The sequence below is a fragment of the Aedes aegypti genome, chromosome 3 (assembly GCF_002204515.2).
Source record: "Aedes aegypti strain LVP_AGWG chromosome 3, AaegL5.0 Primary Assembly, whole genome shotgun sequence".
NCBI classification, from domain to species: domain Eukaryota; kingdom Metazoa; phylum Arthropoda; class Insecta; order Diptera; family Culicidae; genus Aedes; species Aedes aegypti.
In genome coordinates, this window is record NC_035109.1 from 239,641,270 (window position 1) to 239,659,223 (window position 17,954).

Here is a 17,954-nt window from a genome sequence, read left to right on the forward strand (position 1 = left end):
TCAATTTTACGTGATGGATATTAGCAAATATGAAAATCAGTTTTCAGTGCAATCCATGAGTACTATACCAGAAACATCTTTAAAAATTATTTTGAATCCTTAGTAGAGCTTCCTTCCTTTTATTACAACAGCTAGTCCATATTGGTATAGCATACAACATGGCTGGTCTGAAAATTTGTTTTAGAATCAGAAGCTTTTCATATAATTGTTTCATTTGGCTTGAATGTAGAGATGGTCGGGTTTCACATTTTTCAAACCCGAACCCGACCCGTACCCGACTTATTTTATTCCTTCAAACCCGGACCCGACCCGAACCCGAGACAAAAATTTAAAAGCAAACCCGGACCCGACCCGAACCCGAAAAATTTTCGCTGTTCAAACCCGAACCCGACCCGAAACCCGAGATGATAAATTCATCGTTTCTGATGCATAGCCAAGCTTTCAGGTTGTTACTTTGTGAACAATTATCCCCAAACCCGACTCAAACCCGACTTTTTTCAAAGCCCGAACCCGACCCGTACCCGATATTTTTTTAACCTTCAAACCCGAGACCCGACCATCTCTACTTGAATGCTCTCATTATGATTTATAAAAGTTAACTTCTTCATCCTTAATGACTTCATTTGTTTAATTTATAGGAGTTTTTTTCGTCGTGGTTTGAAATAAAGAGGTTTTTGGTTTACGTGAGGATATTATAAGTTGAGGTTTGGAAGTATTTTAAGAAATCTTCCATTTTTTCACGTTCCGTCCTTTGGCGGAGAGTCATCATGGCGTGAGTCATTCGCCAACATATTTTTCTGGCATTCCTGAGGTAACTCTGGTGAGTCAGATGTGAAAATGTAACCTGAAAAGTTAATTTTATCATGAAACCTCCATACAAACACTGTTGAGTGCTTTTTTTATATTTTTAAGAGCCATATACTGCCCATAACTGCAAAACAGTCACATTTGACATTTTTGACAAAATGGAGTTAATACCATTATTTTCTGATCTGTTTTCTATAATGTTGTCAATTTCAATCAACTGAATGCAGGAAAACAAGTACGACGGTGAGCCTCATTGGCTCATGTAACAACATTTTCTAACAAATGTGATTTTGATGCTAAAAATTATCTTTAAAATTAAAAATTGGGGGATCCCATTTCTGGTTGAAATTGATCACCTATCAAAGCGATTATTGTTTGTTTTGAAAACAACTCTGCTTACTAAATTTGGGCTCCCTGAATCCGAATATGCTTGCCAAATTCTAAACCATGCAATATTAACGGAGATGTTTCATAATTAAATTTCAAGAGTACCGCGTGAAACGCCTAAAAGTAGGCAATTTCTTAAGGAATTTCAAACTAACTAACAGAAATTCTATTATTTTAACCAAACGAGCGAATCGGTACGAATTTCGATTATAAAATCTGTTTGGGGAAATATTTTAAGCATCCTCAAAAACTTTCACGCTGACACCATGTTCATTAGAGTGATGCAAATTTCAAAATTTTTGCTCCCCTATGCTTAAACGATTTAAATTATGGTAAAAAGCATTCTCCCAAAATTTGAAATGATTTGGAAGAAATTTGACTGTGCACACGCCATATGAAGTTTATATGGAGATTACTATGGAAAACGCCAGCCTTTTGTGTTTAGCCCTCTATCTCTTCGTCATAATATTTTATGGAAAAGTGAACACACTCTTCTCATGTGAAATTCTTCCAGCTAAAACTTTGCCGAAGACCACATTTTGATTGCACGTCAGGAAAAATTGTTATTCATGATCATAAAGTGGGTTTGCCTTCAGTAAGCTTCACCAACTATTCGGCAGGCAACAGTGGTGCTCCTGGCGGGAAGAATAGATCAAAGTAATCCAGGCTACTATGTTCTACAGCAAAAAAGCAGTGTTGCTCTGAAGGTAATTGAATGATCATCTCAGCATGGTTTAGACTTTGAAATCAAGAATAACAATTTATCCTTACGTCCAAATAAAATGTGGTCTTCGGCAAAGTTGTAGCTGGGAAAATTTTACATGGGAAGAGTGTGTTCGCTTTTTCATATATTATTATGACGAGCAGATAGAGGATTGAACACAAAAGGTTTGGCTTTCCCATAGTAATTTCCATATAAACTTCAAATGGCGTGTGCACAACCAAATTTCTTCCAAATCACTTCAAATTTTGGGAGAATGATTTTCATCATAATTGACACCGTTTAAGCATAGGGGAGCAAAAACTTCAAAATTTGCATCAGTCTAATGTTCATATCCTTGTAAAGAACTAGAAGTTTATGGAAGTCTGTCAATACCACACCTTACATGATTCTGCATTATTACATTATTTTCATAGAAATAAGCATTCTTTAACTCCTAAAATCCGATCAATTTCACCCGCATTTACGGTATGTGAGATTGTTCCAGAAAATTCGAAAAAAAATACCAAGTTGTTTTGTCACATTAGTAATTATAACCGCAATTCCTGAGTTCCTGGTTATTTTTAGAGATTTTTTGTTTCCTCCTATACTGTCATAAAATGCACACTTGGTATTCCATTTACTTAATGTTTACTTTTGTCGAATGTTACAAATATGCAGTTATGGGAAGTATAGCTATAAACCTTTAGATTTAGAATCGTATTCGGGACACGTAAAAAATTGTTAGTGATCGAGTGTCCAATTGAGGAACAAGAAAAAATCCTAATAATCTCTTTGAGCATCCTGCTATCATCCAATAAGCTTACTTTCTTGAGTCTAAACCTTTTAGTCATAGTATGTTGAACTAAATGAACGCAAATTTAAATTTCACTAACAAACTGTGTAGATTGCGACATGAATAATGATGTGACGAGGCGAACAGTGCTTTAGTGAAAATTAAATTTACGTTCTTTTGTTCAAATTAAATTTCGATTTCATCACCTTCAATCAAACTGTGAACCACGTCTACCCATATCGTATGACTACGTTTATGGTTTAAACGATGGTGCAAAAATCGCTTATAAAAGGTTTACATTTAAGAAAAGCTACCTCTCTGGATGTTAGGATTTTTCCTTGTTCTCTAAGGTACAATCTTGGATATTATCCATTTTCTAGTCAAATATTACCATTTTTTTTTTCAAAATGTGACGATAGTTTCTCGAAGCATAGCACACTTAGATATGAGAAATAAATTTAATGTTTGAAATAATAGTAATACAGACATTGAAAATACTCAAATAAGCCATATCAATGTTCAAGCTGCTTTATTTATTTATTTCAACATTTAATGCAACACATTTATAATAAATTGGTGTTCGGGTTTGAAAGCCCAAAATTTAGAATTTTGGTACTTAAATTCGTATTCATATTCCCAAAGCTATTTTTAGATAAAACAAAAGTGATCATATTTTCTACATATAGATTGCAAACATCCAACAATTGTGAAGTTAAGAATTCGAAGGCATGAGTGTCCGGTGCTTACAGGAAATTTTCAACATAAGTACCTTCAAAGAAAAAGTGGACGTCAAGCTATTTGGGAAAAGTGTATCAAACAACATGTGGGGGATCTCCCCTAAGCATTTTGCGTTGCTTTTTAGACAATTCATATGGGATTGTAGAATGGTTTTTAACCCAATGGATAATTAAAACAAGAAATCGTTTATGTTTTACGAACCCTGTTGTTCGATGTCTTCATGGCAGTTATCCATTCCTTCAACTTAAACGCATAGTCAATCATATTCGGCTACATTTGTGATTTGTCTCGATTATGGTAAGAAGTATCAAAGGAGTTAATCGTTATTGAACATCACGTTCCTCGTTTGAAGCTTGTTAACACTAGCAACATAATTTTATTAGTTTTTTGAATAAATTAAGCAGATTAAATTATGCATTCAAACAAAAAAAAACTTGACTCCACCAAAGTTTAGCCCCAGGAGAAAACAAAACTTAGACACACTACGAAGAAGTAAAGCAAACACAAAAAAACTTGAGAAGTAACATGCGAACCGATTTGTATCATTCGTAGCCAGCAGCAGCCAAAGTTGACAGAAAAAAAGTAAACCCGCGCGTAGGAAGGAAAATAGTTATATACAACAAACACTTTGGCTTATTAATATTCATGATTTAATTTTAAGGTGCATGACAATGGAAAAACTAGACAGTGAATCGTCTGGAGGCCAATCCAACGGAGTCGTAAGATATGTCGCGTATTTGCATGTTCATACACACAGATGATCACATATTAGAAGTAGGTATGTCTCTCGAACCTTTCTCAGACGAAGGCAAAGTGCTAGAACAGGCGGATTGTGAGGATGGAGTGTGAGTACGAATGTTTGTAGAACGGCGCTTGAATAGTAATAACGCTAATATGATACGGCAATACTAGGACGACGTCGTACGGAGTCATTCAGTGTAGTCTTCTTGTCACACTGCTTATTCAAATCTCCGTGGGACATGCAATTGAATTTCAAATTATCATCAAACAACCAGCAGCAAGGAACGTGTCAATGAAGCAACCAAACGAAGCCCACTCATATGTGGGTAGACTGCGTTAGATTTTGTGTCAATTGTGTGTTAGATTTGATCACACTCTGAGGTGCGTATTGGAGGAACAAGCTGGAATGCGTAAAATTATTGGGTAAACATGATAAATTCTTTAAACCTTTGCAGATTCGGAAGCAATGAAGGTAATATGCAATATGTTTACATAATACGAACATTATAACATTAGTTTTAGTTTGTTTTCATATCTACGTGGTGTATTTAGATCTACATTTCCTACCATTAAGGGACTGTCCATTATTTACGTAACACATTTTTGTGACCATTTTCTGTATGAAAATAAAACAAATATTGTATGGCGCGTAAGAAATCTCAATCTAATTAAATTTTGCGTGAAGTAAACACAATCATTAATGAAATGTTTCGCAAGTGCAGTATAGCATATAGTGTAAATTGGAAACCTTAAGAAAAATCAAACCATCATTGATTATCGGAGAGTTCATCCAGTTCATCGAGTGTTACAAATCTGCATGGGGTTCCAACGAACTTGGTGAGATTGTTCTAATTTATATTGTATTTATTTATCTTTTTTTATCATATATAACTGGGTTGGGAGGGACCTGTGACGGGGTTGGTGGTCTGATGGCTACCGCTTCTGCTTCATATGCAGAAGGTCATGGGTTCAATCCCAGGCCCGTCCCTTTCCTCGTACTTTGTAGTTGTATATCTCTCACTTGCTTCTATCTTCCATTCTAAATATATCACACTCAAAAAACTTATTCGTTCATAGCAAACGCTAGAACCAGAGACGGACAAGAAACCGTTTCCCTAACGCTTCCCACTTCCACGCGCACGCCTGATACATAGGCAGTCTGCTAACCACAAAAGCAAACCTCTCTGCCATGCCTTTCCCCCATCCATACACTCCCGCATGAACTGGCGTGGATGCAGTGGAATATACGGTCTACGTGGGAGCCAGTTCAATGCATCATCAATTCCTCCCCCTTCCCCTCATTGGTCTGCATCCTGACGTGGCAGGTGCCATTGTTGCCTAAAAATAGAAGATCACCAGCACTTATACACTGAGGATGCCTGTTAGTCCCAAGCAGTCATTCGGTTGGTTCCTTGTGTAAGTGCAGCTGATCTGGCGATACTGGAGTGCATCCACGGGCGGCCAATCAAGCTCAAGCTCAAGCTCAAGCTCAAGCTATATAACTGGGTTGGGAGGGACCACCAGGGCACCCGAATGAAGCGACTTGGACAGGGAGCTTGGGACTGCCTCCTCCCTGTTGTTAACATTTCGTGGATTAAGGGCGGGCTCTTCGACCCCATCTATTGGGAGTATTCTGTCAATCGAGGGCTTGATTGTGCAATTGTTCGTGAAAACTTTCTTCTGGAAGGAGATTCTTTTCCCCTGCCGCGGGTTTCATGCAAGTGTCTCTGCTTGCGGGTCCGCACATCCGTTTTTGGCCCTTCATACAGGAGACTGACTGCTTACGAACAACAGCACAATCTTGATCAAATCGCTTTTCAGATTATTCCAGTGCTATAGGCAGATGCCTTGCTACAATAGATGGTAGAACCAAATCATCATCATCAAATCATCATCATCATATCTACGTGGTGTATTTTTATTCGATAAGCTTGAAGTTGAATTCATTGGTTATTAGTTCTACTAAATATAAGGACTATTTTCTTAATAGCGTTAACCACTGCGTAAACTGTAGAGAGTTGATTATTTTTAACAATCACTCAATGGATTGTTCTAGTTTCTAGGTTTTAGTGCTATTTTGAAAAATTGTGTCTGTCGCACGAGTGCGTAATCCCATGAGTTCCGACAGCGGTTTCGCTTATTCAAATATGCATCACGGAAGATGATTATTTGTATCCCCACGTCACTAGAAATGGAGCTTTGCTAGCGAGAAGAAAAAACATGTTCCACTATCATTCAGCCAAGAGTTGAGAACACTTTTGTTTGCGAATGAATCGCGGAAAATGCAACGAAACCGTTTCATAAAGGAATTAATTAACCCTCCACATCATGCTTTGCTTTGCCAGCAGTCGTCAGAGAGTGGAATTTCCATCCACTTGGCAGAAATTCTCTTTGATCGTATTTTCATTTGTTTTTCCTTTTTTGTCGTGGCACCGAACAAAAACAAATCCATCAAAAGCCAAGTAGCTTTATGCATCCCGGTAGGTGGGTACTTCACCGCAGATGATGCAGATCTCTCGCAGTTCTGGTTTGGAAGCTTTTCGCGCATTAAAAATTTATTCCCATCGTATTCTAGCAGTAGCAGCCGACCGCACTCCTCTTCATTGGCTTCATTGGTCTCTTGGGGCTGATGATGAGGTAGACTTTCGTAGTTGAGTTGATTCAACGAATACTTACATACAGTAGTGTCGGAAAAATAGTACTCAACCGAAAAATTGTTGATTTACCGTAAATTGTCACTTTTTATAATAAGATAGCAACGTATTTCATTGTATTTTGTTATTGGTGCCTTCCTTAGCCGAGTAGCTAGAGTCCGCGGCTACTGAACAAAGCCATGCTGGATGTTCCTGGGTTCGATTGCCGGTTGATCCCTGGGCATAGAGTATCATCGTACCTGCCCCACGATATACGAATGCGAAAGTGGCAGCTTTGCCAAAGAAAGCTCTCAGTTAATAACTGCGGAAGTGCTCATTGAACGCTAAGCTGAGAAGCAGGCTCTGTCTAAGTGAGGACGTGATTCCAAAATGAAGAAGAAGGAGTATTTTGTTTGCCGAGAATGAAAGACTACATAGCCTCCATTTTATGAAGAATACAAAAATAGTTTAAAATTGTTTAAATAACAGATCTAGATTAATTAATGTTCATTAGTCATATCAGGCTAGTTCCACTTTTCTTTAGAAAATATTGCTGATTAGCACAATTGGTAGAGCCCTTGTCTAACATACAAAATCCGTGGGTTCGAATCCCTGAAATATGCATGCTAACTTTGATCGACAATGACTATAGACGAGCCACATGAATCCGCTCGATTTACAAAATATATCCTATATCTCTCATACTGTTTGAGATACATGACGTTGTATGTGAATTACCCCTGAAAATTATGTTTATCATCATAACTTTTTCCAAGATTTTTGTTTTTTTTTTTTCAATGTTCTAGGTATACAATGTTGTTTGTCATGCGAAAACCCGTGTTTCAAAATGTTCAAATTTATGCTTATTCTAAAGCTCCTGTCGAGTAAGTGCAGAAACTGCATTCGGTTGGCCGAATTGGTCCATCAATAGTTATAATTCAAACAGTTTTTGATGACCCCTTGATTTTTGACAATTCTTGGCACAATCAAACTACCATAACTCAGAAATTTCCTCAAAAATCCCTTCACAATAACATGGTTTTGGAAAAAGAAAACAAAGGAGCTTCAATTGCAAAATTAAAAATATTTAGCGGCAATATCTAATTTGGACGCCAAATTGATTATTATCGGAAAAGCTGAATTTTCATGTTGTTCGCAACCAAAGAATTCTCAACCTCACTATTATGTGCCAAAAAAAAAACACTTTCTTCAATCCGAGAAACCTGTTGAAATTATAAAGTTTTAGCTGGTTCGTCTCAACTAATTTTTAACTATTACTTAACGTAAAACACACTTACAGGGTGGGTCCCAGACAACCAGAAATCGCATGAAAGTTCACGTTACAACTCGTTTATTCATACTAATTACATCAAACCCGCAAAACACCGTGGATAAACTCGTCAGTTTGATGAGTTTCCTCGCATAAAACACTTCTTTTCTGAGTTTATTTATACATTTTGTTTCGTCTCGTACACTCGTATAAAGTAAGTCGCATCAATCCGTAACAGCTGTCAAATCAACATTTGTTATCATAAGTTAAGTCGCATAAGATCACAGGTTGGTTCGGAAGAATATTTATACACTCGCATTGTATGTTATTATTCATCACACAATATATGCACGCATATCGCCTCCACTTTTGTACGTAGAAGGCCTTTTCACGTTATCTTATAAGTGAAATTTTGCGCATATAAAGCCTCCAGGTGATTTCGTTATACGTACATTTTGGTTGTGTGGGGTGTTACCTTAGCATGCAGTCCACTATAGTCACAATAGTGGCTTTATAACACTTCAACATTTTTAATATATTTAACACACATACTTAACATTTTTAACATATTTTTTTGCCATGAGGACCAAGAACTTTTGATCTGAGTATTATTAGCTCACTGCTTGACATCGTCCCAAAAATGATCGAAATAATTAGTTTTGATTACAATTTGAGAACCTCTGCTGTTTTAGTAGCACTACTCCAGTCATTTATTTAGTTAACATATAAATAGATAACAGATAACACTGAATCATCAATTTCACGCCACAATACTCGGTTCGTGGCCGCATCTCTCCATTTTCGGTTCGGTTTTCTTCCCCCACGCTCGCCAAATCGATACGCACTTGATCCGTCCACCTAGCTCCCTGCGCTCCAAGCCTTCTTGTACCAACCGGATCCAAAGCGAACACTATCTTTGCAGAATTACTGTCCGGCATTCTTGCAGCATGCCCTATCCATCGTATCCTTCCAGCTTTGGCCACCTTCTGGATACTGGGTTCGTCGTAGAGTTGGGCAAACTCGTGGTTCATCCTTTGCCGCTACACACTGTTTTCCTGCACACCGCCAAAGATCGTCCTGAGCACCCGACGTTTGAAGACTCCAAGTGCTTGCAGGTCATCCTCGAGCATCGACCACGTTTCATGCCCGTAGAGGATTACCGGCCTTATATGCGTTTTGTACATGGTACATTTGGTGCGGGTGTGAATCTTTTTTGACCGCAGCTTCTTGTGGAGGCCATTGTAGGCTCCACTTTCACTGATGATTACTTACTTTACTTTTGATGGCTCTACGTCCTTCAAGACATGACCTGCGCCACAATGTTATGCCAACTAACTCGGTCCATGGCTGCTAACGTCCAGTTTCTCGATCGTCCCACATTTCTAAGATCCTGTCCACTTGGTCAAACCACCTAGCTCGTTGCGTTCCGTTTCGTCTTGTACCGGCCGGATTTGAGGTTAACACCATTTTTGCGAGATTGTTATCCGGCATTCTCACAACGTGTCCCGCCCATCGTACCCTTCCAGCTTTGGCGACTTTCTGGATACTGGATTCACCTTAGAGTTGCGCAAACTCTTGGTTCATTCTTCTCCTCCATACCCCGTTCTCACATACACTTTGTCCAGCTAGCTTAAGACCACCTGATTTTTTTCAGATCCAATAGGAAAACAGTTTATATTTATGACCCACCCTATGACACTTTGCTTGTATTTGTGTAAGCAGTCGAATGTACGAGTAGTGGTGGATGATGATGAAGGATCAGTGTTTATTCGTCCTTCGCATACTTTTGCGGTGTCCATTTAAGTTAAGACCACAAGTGTTTTACGTGTGTTTTGAAATTTTTAAGAAGAAAAAGCTCATTATGTCGAAGGGAAAAGCACTGACGGATAAGGAGAAAAGCAAAATAGAAGCATTTCACCGGGATAAAGTTGGAATCAGAGAAATTGCTCGTCGGATTGGCCGGTCACATCAAGTGGTCCTAACTTATCTGAAAAATCCTTCCGGATATGGCAAAAATCGGAAGAAACCTCGCAAATCGAAGCTTTCCGGACGAGAGAAACGTGAAATCGTTAGAACCGCTTCGAACTCCCAAAAATCGCTGAAGCAGATTAAGCAGGAGCTGAATTTGAACGTTTGCCGGGAGACTATTCGTCAAGTTTTGGTCCAAAGTCCGTACATAAAAAGGGCCAAAAAGGCAAAAGCTCCAAACCTTATTCCATCCCACATCGAGAGACGCTTGAACTTTGCAAAAGCCAACATGAATCGACAGTGGACCATGGTAAGTTGTGAAAAGGGCGTATTATTTTAAAGCAATTTTCAGCGTGATTAAGGAATGTTTATTAAAAAGTATGTTTTCTTTTTTGTTTACTTCCAGATGATCTTCAGTGATGAAAAGAAGTTCAATCTGGATGGTCCCGACGAATTTAATGGATACTGGAGAGATTTGCGGAAAGAAGAACAATATTTCACCACAAGAAATTTTGGTGGCGGTTCATGCATGGTTTGGGCAGGATTCTGTGCATCTGGAAAGCTGGACCTTGCGTTCACGTCGTTCAAAATGAACAGCAAGGACTACATCCAGGTGCTAGAAACGCGTCTTCTACCATTCCTGCGCAGATTTCGACGCAAAAAGTTCACTTTTCAGCAGGACAATGCTGCTATCCACACAAGCAAGGAAACCAAACAGTGGATAAAGGACCACAAAATCGATCTGCTGGACTAGCCAGCGCGCTCCCCAGACCTAAATCCTGTGGAAAACCTCTGGGGAATCCTTGTACGCAGGATTTATGCTGAAGGTAAGCAGTACGCCACTGTTGGTGAGCTCAAATCAGCTATTTTGGAGGCATGGGGAAATATTGAGAAGACTGTACTGGAAAACTTGGTTAACAGTATGCCGAACCGAATGTTCCAGGTTATTAACAGGAATGGTAAGGTGACCGATTATTGACACATTAATTTCACTGTTTACATAGCTTTTACTGTGTAAAAGCGAACAATATATGAAATGGTCCTAAATAAAATGGACAGCAGAAATCAATAAAGTTGCTCTAAAAAAATAGATTTATTCATTAGTCGTAAGTTAATCATTACAAAATACTGTACAACTGAAGTACTCAATAAAACATTCACAACTACTTTGAAGTTCAACAAAATTTGCTTCATTTGTTCTAAAATGTAGGTGGTCTTAAGCTAAATGGACACAGTGTACTCCGCCGAAGATCGTCCTAAGCACACGTCAAGGTCTTGTGGAGCAGTAAGCACGACTTCCGGCAATGGTACGTCTTAGAATTTCTCTGCTGCAGTTGTTATCCGACGTTATCAATGGTCCGAGGTAGACACATTCGTCCACCACCTCGAACTCAACCCCGTCTGCGAGCTCTATCGCGCTCGGTTCATCTAGCCAGCAGATATTTCGTCTTCGACGTATTTACCTTCAATCCAACGCGATCTGCTTCACGTTTCAGCCTGGTATACTGTTCAGAAACCACCTGGAACGTTCTTCCAAAATGTCCCCGTCGTTAGCAAAACAGATGAACTGGCTGGATTTATTGAAGATCGTGTCCGCATGTTGTAGCCCACCCATTTCATAAGACCTTCTAGTGCAATATTGAACAGAAGGCAGGAAAGACCATCGCCTTGTCGAAGTCCTTTGCGTGTTTCAAACGGGTCCGATAATGCACCCGATATCTTCACACAGCACTGTACACGTTGCCTTGACCAGTCTAGTCAGTTTCCCGGGAAAATCATTCTTGTCCATAATCTTCCATAGCCCTTCGCGGTCGATGGAATCATAGGCCGCTTTGAAATCGATGAATATGTAGTGTGTAGGGACTCGATATTCGCGACACTTTTAGAGGATCTGCCATAATATAAAGATTTGGTCTGTAGTCGATCGCCCATCCACAAAACCGGCTTGATAACTTCCCATAAATCTGCTTGCCAGTGGCGATAGACGGCGGAAGATGATCTGAGAAAGTACTTTATAGGCTGCTTTAAGAATGGTGATCGCTCGATAGTTCTTACATTCTAACTTGTCACCCTTTTTGAATATTGGATATATTACTCCCTCCTTCCACTCCTCCGGTAGCTGTTCTGCAGCCCAGATCCTGGCTATCAATCGATGCAGACAAGTGGCCAACCTGTCCATTTTAATAAGTTCCGCTCCAATACTATCTTTTCCAGCTTCTTTGTTATTCTTGAGCTGCTTGATTGCATCCTTAACTTCACCTATTGTGGGAGTTGGCACGTCTCCCTCATCCGCCGTACTGATGAAGCCCTTCCTCTTGCTGCCTTGGTCTTCCTCCTCTGCACCATTTAGGTGTTCATCGTAGTGCTGCTCCCACCTTTCAATTATCTCACGTTCGTTCGTCAAGATACCTCCATTCTTATCCCGGCACATTTCGGCTCGCGGCACAAGCCTTTGCGGGCTGCATTGCGTTTCTTCTAGATCTTACGCCTTTCTTAAGAACGATACAGCTGCTCCATCTCTTCGTACTCCAACGCTTCTAGGCGGCGCTTTTTATCCCGGAATTGATGGGTTTGCTGTCTTCGCTTGCGACTTTGGGTAGCTTGAGTTGTTCCAGATTGTACCGTGGAGGGCGTCGGTACCGAATGTTATTCACAACGGAAAGTTTTTGGTGCACTTTAACCGCCACAAGGTAGTGGTCGGAATCGATGTTTGCGCCGTGATAGGTTCTGACATCGATAATGTCCGAGAGGTGTCTTCCATCAATCAAAACGTGGTCGATTTGCGATTCACTCTGTTGGGGTGATCTCCAGGTGTACCGATATGGGAGACTGTGCTGGAAGTAGATACTACGTATGGCCATGTTCTTGGAGGCGGCGAAATCAATCAGTCTAAGGCCGTTTTCGTTCGTAAGATGGTGAGTGCTGAACTTCCCTATAATCGGTCTAAATTCCTCCTCCTGGCCAACCTGAGCGTTGAGATCTCCGATAACGATTTCGACATCATGGCTTGGGCAGCTGTCGTATTCACGTTCCTGCTGCGCGTAGAAAGCGTCCTTATCGTCATCGTCACTTGCTAGGTGACGGCTGTGCACGTTGATTATGCTGATATTGAAGAAACGGCCTTTGATCCTCAACTTGCACATTCTGTTGTCGATTGACCACCACCCAATTACGCGCCTCTGCATTTCGCCCATCACGATAAAAGCTGGGCCCAGTTCATGTCTGTTGCCGCAGCTCTGGTAGATGGTATAACTATCCCTACCGTCGACCCTTTTCAACAAACCTCCTGCAGCGCTACGATGTCGAACTTGCGGATCCTCAATTTATCGGAAAGAATGCGGGTACTTCCCAAGAAATTGAGAGACTTACAGTTCCATGATCCGAGTTTCCAATCATTAGTGCGTTCTCGATGCCTTGGTCTACGCCGATTGTTCCGGTACGTTACATTGTATGCTTCCTGTACTGATGATTTTTACGGCTGGCTTGTAAGGCCTGCACCAACCCCCTGTCTCGCCGGAGGACCATCGTGCACAGCACTGTTGAGAGTCCCACGCTGGCACTATGACGATGATCAGCCGCTCCTAACATGGAGAACAGACGCTGTTCTGAGCCGCCCGTAAAATGGAGAACAGACGATCTCATAAGCTACACCCTCAGAATAGAGGAGCCGCCCTTCCCTGTCAGCATACGACTAAGGTGGTACGCATTGTCCACTCATTTCCACTGATTTTGCGCCTCTCAGCTTAGACGAACTCGTCGACCACTTTGAACATATCCTCATCTATCGTAACACTGCTAATTGCTGGCTTAGCAATGTACTTTGTCTTGGACGCATTCACCACCAGTCCAACTTTTGATGCCTCGCGTTTGAGGCTGGTGTAGCGCCTTTCATGTATTTGTCGAAGGGCTGCTTACACCTTTCGATCTCCTCACGCTCGTCCGTCAAAATGCTCCCATCCTTATCCCTGCACATCTCGACTCGAAGCCGTTGAGCGTCTGATAGAACTTACGTGTTTCTTGAGGCCGACACAACTGTTCCATATCCTCCAGACGGCATTTTTTTCTCCCGAAGGAGACGGGTCTGCTGTTGCCGTTTCCATCTATAATGTTCCACGTTCTGTCGGGTGGCTTGCTGCAGCATGAGCGTCCGCGCTGCATTCTACTCCTCCAGAATCTGCCTATATTCCTAGTAGAACCAATCGTTCCGTCCCACATACCCACGTTGCTCTCAGCTGCATTGATGATGGCTGCTTTTACTGCTATCCAGCAGTCCTCAAGAGGGGCTGCATCCAGCTCATCCTCTTCCGGTAATGCAGCCTCGAGATGCTGCGCGTACGCTCTAGGTCATACCGGGGCGGCCGTCGGTACCGTACGAGGGGGTGGGTGGGTGTCAAAAGTGACCATTTTTTGCGTTCTGATATTTGTGAACAAACCCTTAACGACGGAGAATTTGGGCGCAATTAAACCATCACCAGATAGTGGTCAGAGTCGATGTCGGACACCACCCGATGTCGCACCTCTGCATATCATCCATCACTATAAAAGCTGTTCCCAGCTCGTGTGTGTTGCCGCAGCTAGAAGTATGGTTACCTCTAAACGTTCGCTACAATGATCCCTTCCAACACACTTCCTGCAACGCTACGGTGTCGAATCCGCGGCCCTTGATCGCTTGATTTTTTTACGGTTGGTTGCAGGGCTTGACACCAACCCCCTACATTTCCGGAGGACCATTTCCCCTCAATGTTCAGAGGATCATAGTGCGCAGTTTAGTTTAGAGTCCTTTTCTGGCACTCGAACGATGATCAGCCGCCTTTGACATGGGGAACAGGCGCTGTCGTGAGCCGCTCGTAACATGGAGTACAGACGCTTCAGGTTTGCAGAAGCAAAAACAAACCCTCCCTTCCCTGTCAGCATACGATCAAAGTTCCCACCGGGGTTACTCGTACCCCGTTCAGTACCACGAGGAGATAGGGACAGGAGTTGCTGGGCAAGAGGCTAAGGACCACACAAATGGGTCTATTTTATTCCTGCAGGTATGCGAGGTACCAATGGTACGCCATGCCTAGCTTCTCAGGTTATGAGTAGTGAACACTTTTAACTGCCTCAAGAAGAATGAACAGTATAAATAAATAAATTCCTGTCTTTAATTATACAATACTTTGAATTAATTTTGATTATTCATAAACAGGATATGTGGAGACCTTCATTTCTTCCGAACAAGCTTTGTTTCTATCTATTCATTTAAATTGGAAATTAAAGAGAAATCGAATGTTTTGGGTTGAACACTTTTTTTCCTGCCAGTACTGTACAATTTTTCATATGAAGTTGTGCGCTTTTGAAAAGATAGCTACCTACTCTTATCAGCAAACGTGGGTTGGAATTTCATCGGCACCGCCAAGGATCATCACATCAACAGACAACATCAAAGTAAGAATGTTTCTACCGCTGCTGGCTGAGCGCTCTTCAAAATTAAGATGCAAAATAGAGGAAATGGAGGCTTCTTTCACGTTCTGGAAAATATGTGTGTGTGTGTGGGTATGTGAGTGGAGTCGTGGGATGAATAGGCTCAATGGGTTTATCCTAGCAAAAAGAGCTAATGCAGCGCTTCGTTAAGGTGAATGAATGCGGTGCACTTTGAGAAGCAACTGGATTACAAGTCGTGTAGGTTTAATTAGTTATTCTAGAGAGTGCAAGAGAAAGTTTCCCATCATAATTAGTCGCTGTTGTAAATGAGTCAAATGCTATGATCACTCTTTTGAAAAATTAACAAATGCTTTTAATCCCTTGAATTTCGAACAATCCTTCCCAAGTGCTGTTTAACAAATATGTAGTTGATTACCAAAATGATTGTCAATGACATTTTTTAACAAAATACTCAAACTTTGATACTACTGCAACTTTGTTTCCCGTGAATTATTGAGATTAAGCTTACATAGAAGTACGACAAACAAGCTGAATATCATGATCCCTAAAAATTGGAATTTTTGTACTTGTGGTTTGTAAATTTAATAGTAACTATTTTTGAGAAGGTTTATTTTGATAAATAAAGATCGACATAAAGTATTTAGGTGTGGGCCTGTATATGAAGTAACCAATTCATGTGAATCATCTGCAAACACTGTCGATCTTAGTAAGCATACATAATTCAGAAGTCACACGTCGCCTACCATAAAAATACTCACATAGAGTGACAATAGTATATAACATAGAGTGACAATAGCATATAAAGGTCTACGGTGACTCCATTGGAGCCTTCTTTAGCCAGATGACTAGAGTCCGCTGCTACAAAGCAAAGCCATGCTGAAGATGTGTGCTTTCGACTCCCGGAGTTGTTTCAATAACGTGTCTCCTACGAGATTCCACTAAATAAAGATAAGAATGATAAGACTACCCCTTGGGGCATCCGCAAACACTAAATTTTCAAATTGCTGCTTGACGCAATGTCGAGAAGAGATGTTGGTTTTTAAGCATTTGGTAAACCCAATTGGTAATCAGTGTAGGCAGCTCATGATTAAGTGCTGCTTTCAATATGACATACAAAGTCACGTTATCAAAGGCATCCTCAATATCCAAGAAAACACCCAAGCAGGATTGCTTCTGAGCGAATGCTTTCTCGATGTCGTATACTACTTTGTGTAAAAGAGTCACAGTGTACTTTTAAGATTGGTAAGCATGTTGATCCACATGAAGAGGCATGTTTGCTAAATAAACATCACGGATGTGATTATCCGCATTATCGATTCCAGACATTTCAGACGAAAAGAAGTCAGACTGATTGGTCTAAAACTCTTCGCTTCTTCAGACGACGCACGTCCTCCTTTCGGGATAAACTTTACAGTAATATCACGCCAGGATCTGGGAATATACCCAGTAGCAAAACTGCTTATAAGTTGTTTTTCAAAACATGTTTGATAAACTCAAATCCCTTTTGGAGCAGAACATCAATAGTGACAGCACATACATCTTTGGTTGTTAACACAGAAATGAGTGTTGAAACGATTGATTTATTAACGAGCACGCATATACGAGGCTTAAAACGCGAGTTCGCCATTTCATGTACATTGAACGTAGCATAAACTGGGTCCTCAAGGATACCTAGATGGAAGTTTCCCTTACGAAAGTAAGGTTCTTGAACTAGCGCCACTTGGGCTCTACCATTTTGCATGAGTCTGCAAAGATTGATCGTTGCTGTTCTTTTATGCTGAAGATTGATCTGAGCTATACGAACCGTAGCCAATACTCAAACTAGGCAGGATCAAAGTTTTTGTAATCTCAGCACGAAAAATACCAGTAACGAAAAAACCTGATCGATATCTACCAAAAGTAGCCAATAAAAAAAAAACAGAATACACTGTGTACAACGTATAATGCGAATCAATATAGGTAATAATTTAAACTTAATAACAACATATTAATATTCACCCTTATGTACCCTCAGGCTTGAGGATAGAAGGGCAGCCGATTATCTCGAAGAATCACAAGGTCACCTGAACCATTACTCCGGGTAGCACAGGAAGGGCACAGTTCTGTGGATGGCGCTCTGTTACTCCACAGGTTCTGTTCGCGGTTAGGTTAGATTTAGACCTCTCTAACCCTTCATTTCTAGCAGCAAGTGAGCAATTTGTTTTTATAATGAACAATAACGTTAAGCGCCATATAAAAAGCATGTTTTACATTGTTTGTTTAAAACTACGATAAATGTTTCTTCACATACAAAGGTATCGACCGTGATAATTATATTTTGAATTTGTTTATCGGCATATCGGTCTATTTTGCTCGAAGTAAGAGGGATAAATGTTTCACAAGATCGGTTCCGAATCTACTGCAGGCAACATTTTTCTATTTTTTTTAACTCACTTATTTTAGATTTTAGACTCAATCATTAAACTTTTGTAGATCAAACTGCTTGTGCTC

General features: G+C 40.6%; 1 long non-coding RNA gene across 1 annotated transcript; it reads right to left on the reverse strand.

The window, feature by feature from the left end:
- Positions 1–5,036: 5,036 nt before the first annotated feature.
- LOC110678068 lies at positions 5,037–5,729 on the reverse strand. The gene is made up of 2 exons (XR_002501431.1): positions 5,688–5,729; positions 5,037–5,076 (listed from the first exon to the last, which is right to left on the reverse strand). It is a non-coding gene; the product is annotated as an uncharacterized LOC110678068 (long non-coding RNA).
- Positions 5,730–17,954: the final 12,225 nt, after the last annotated feature.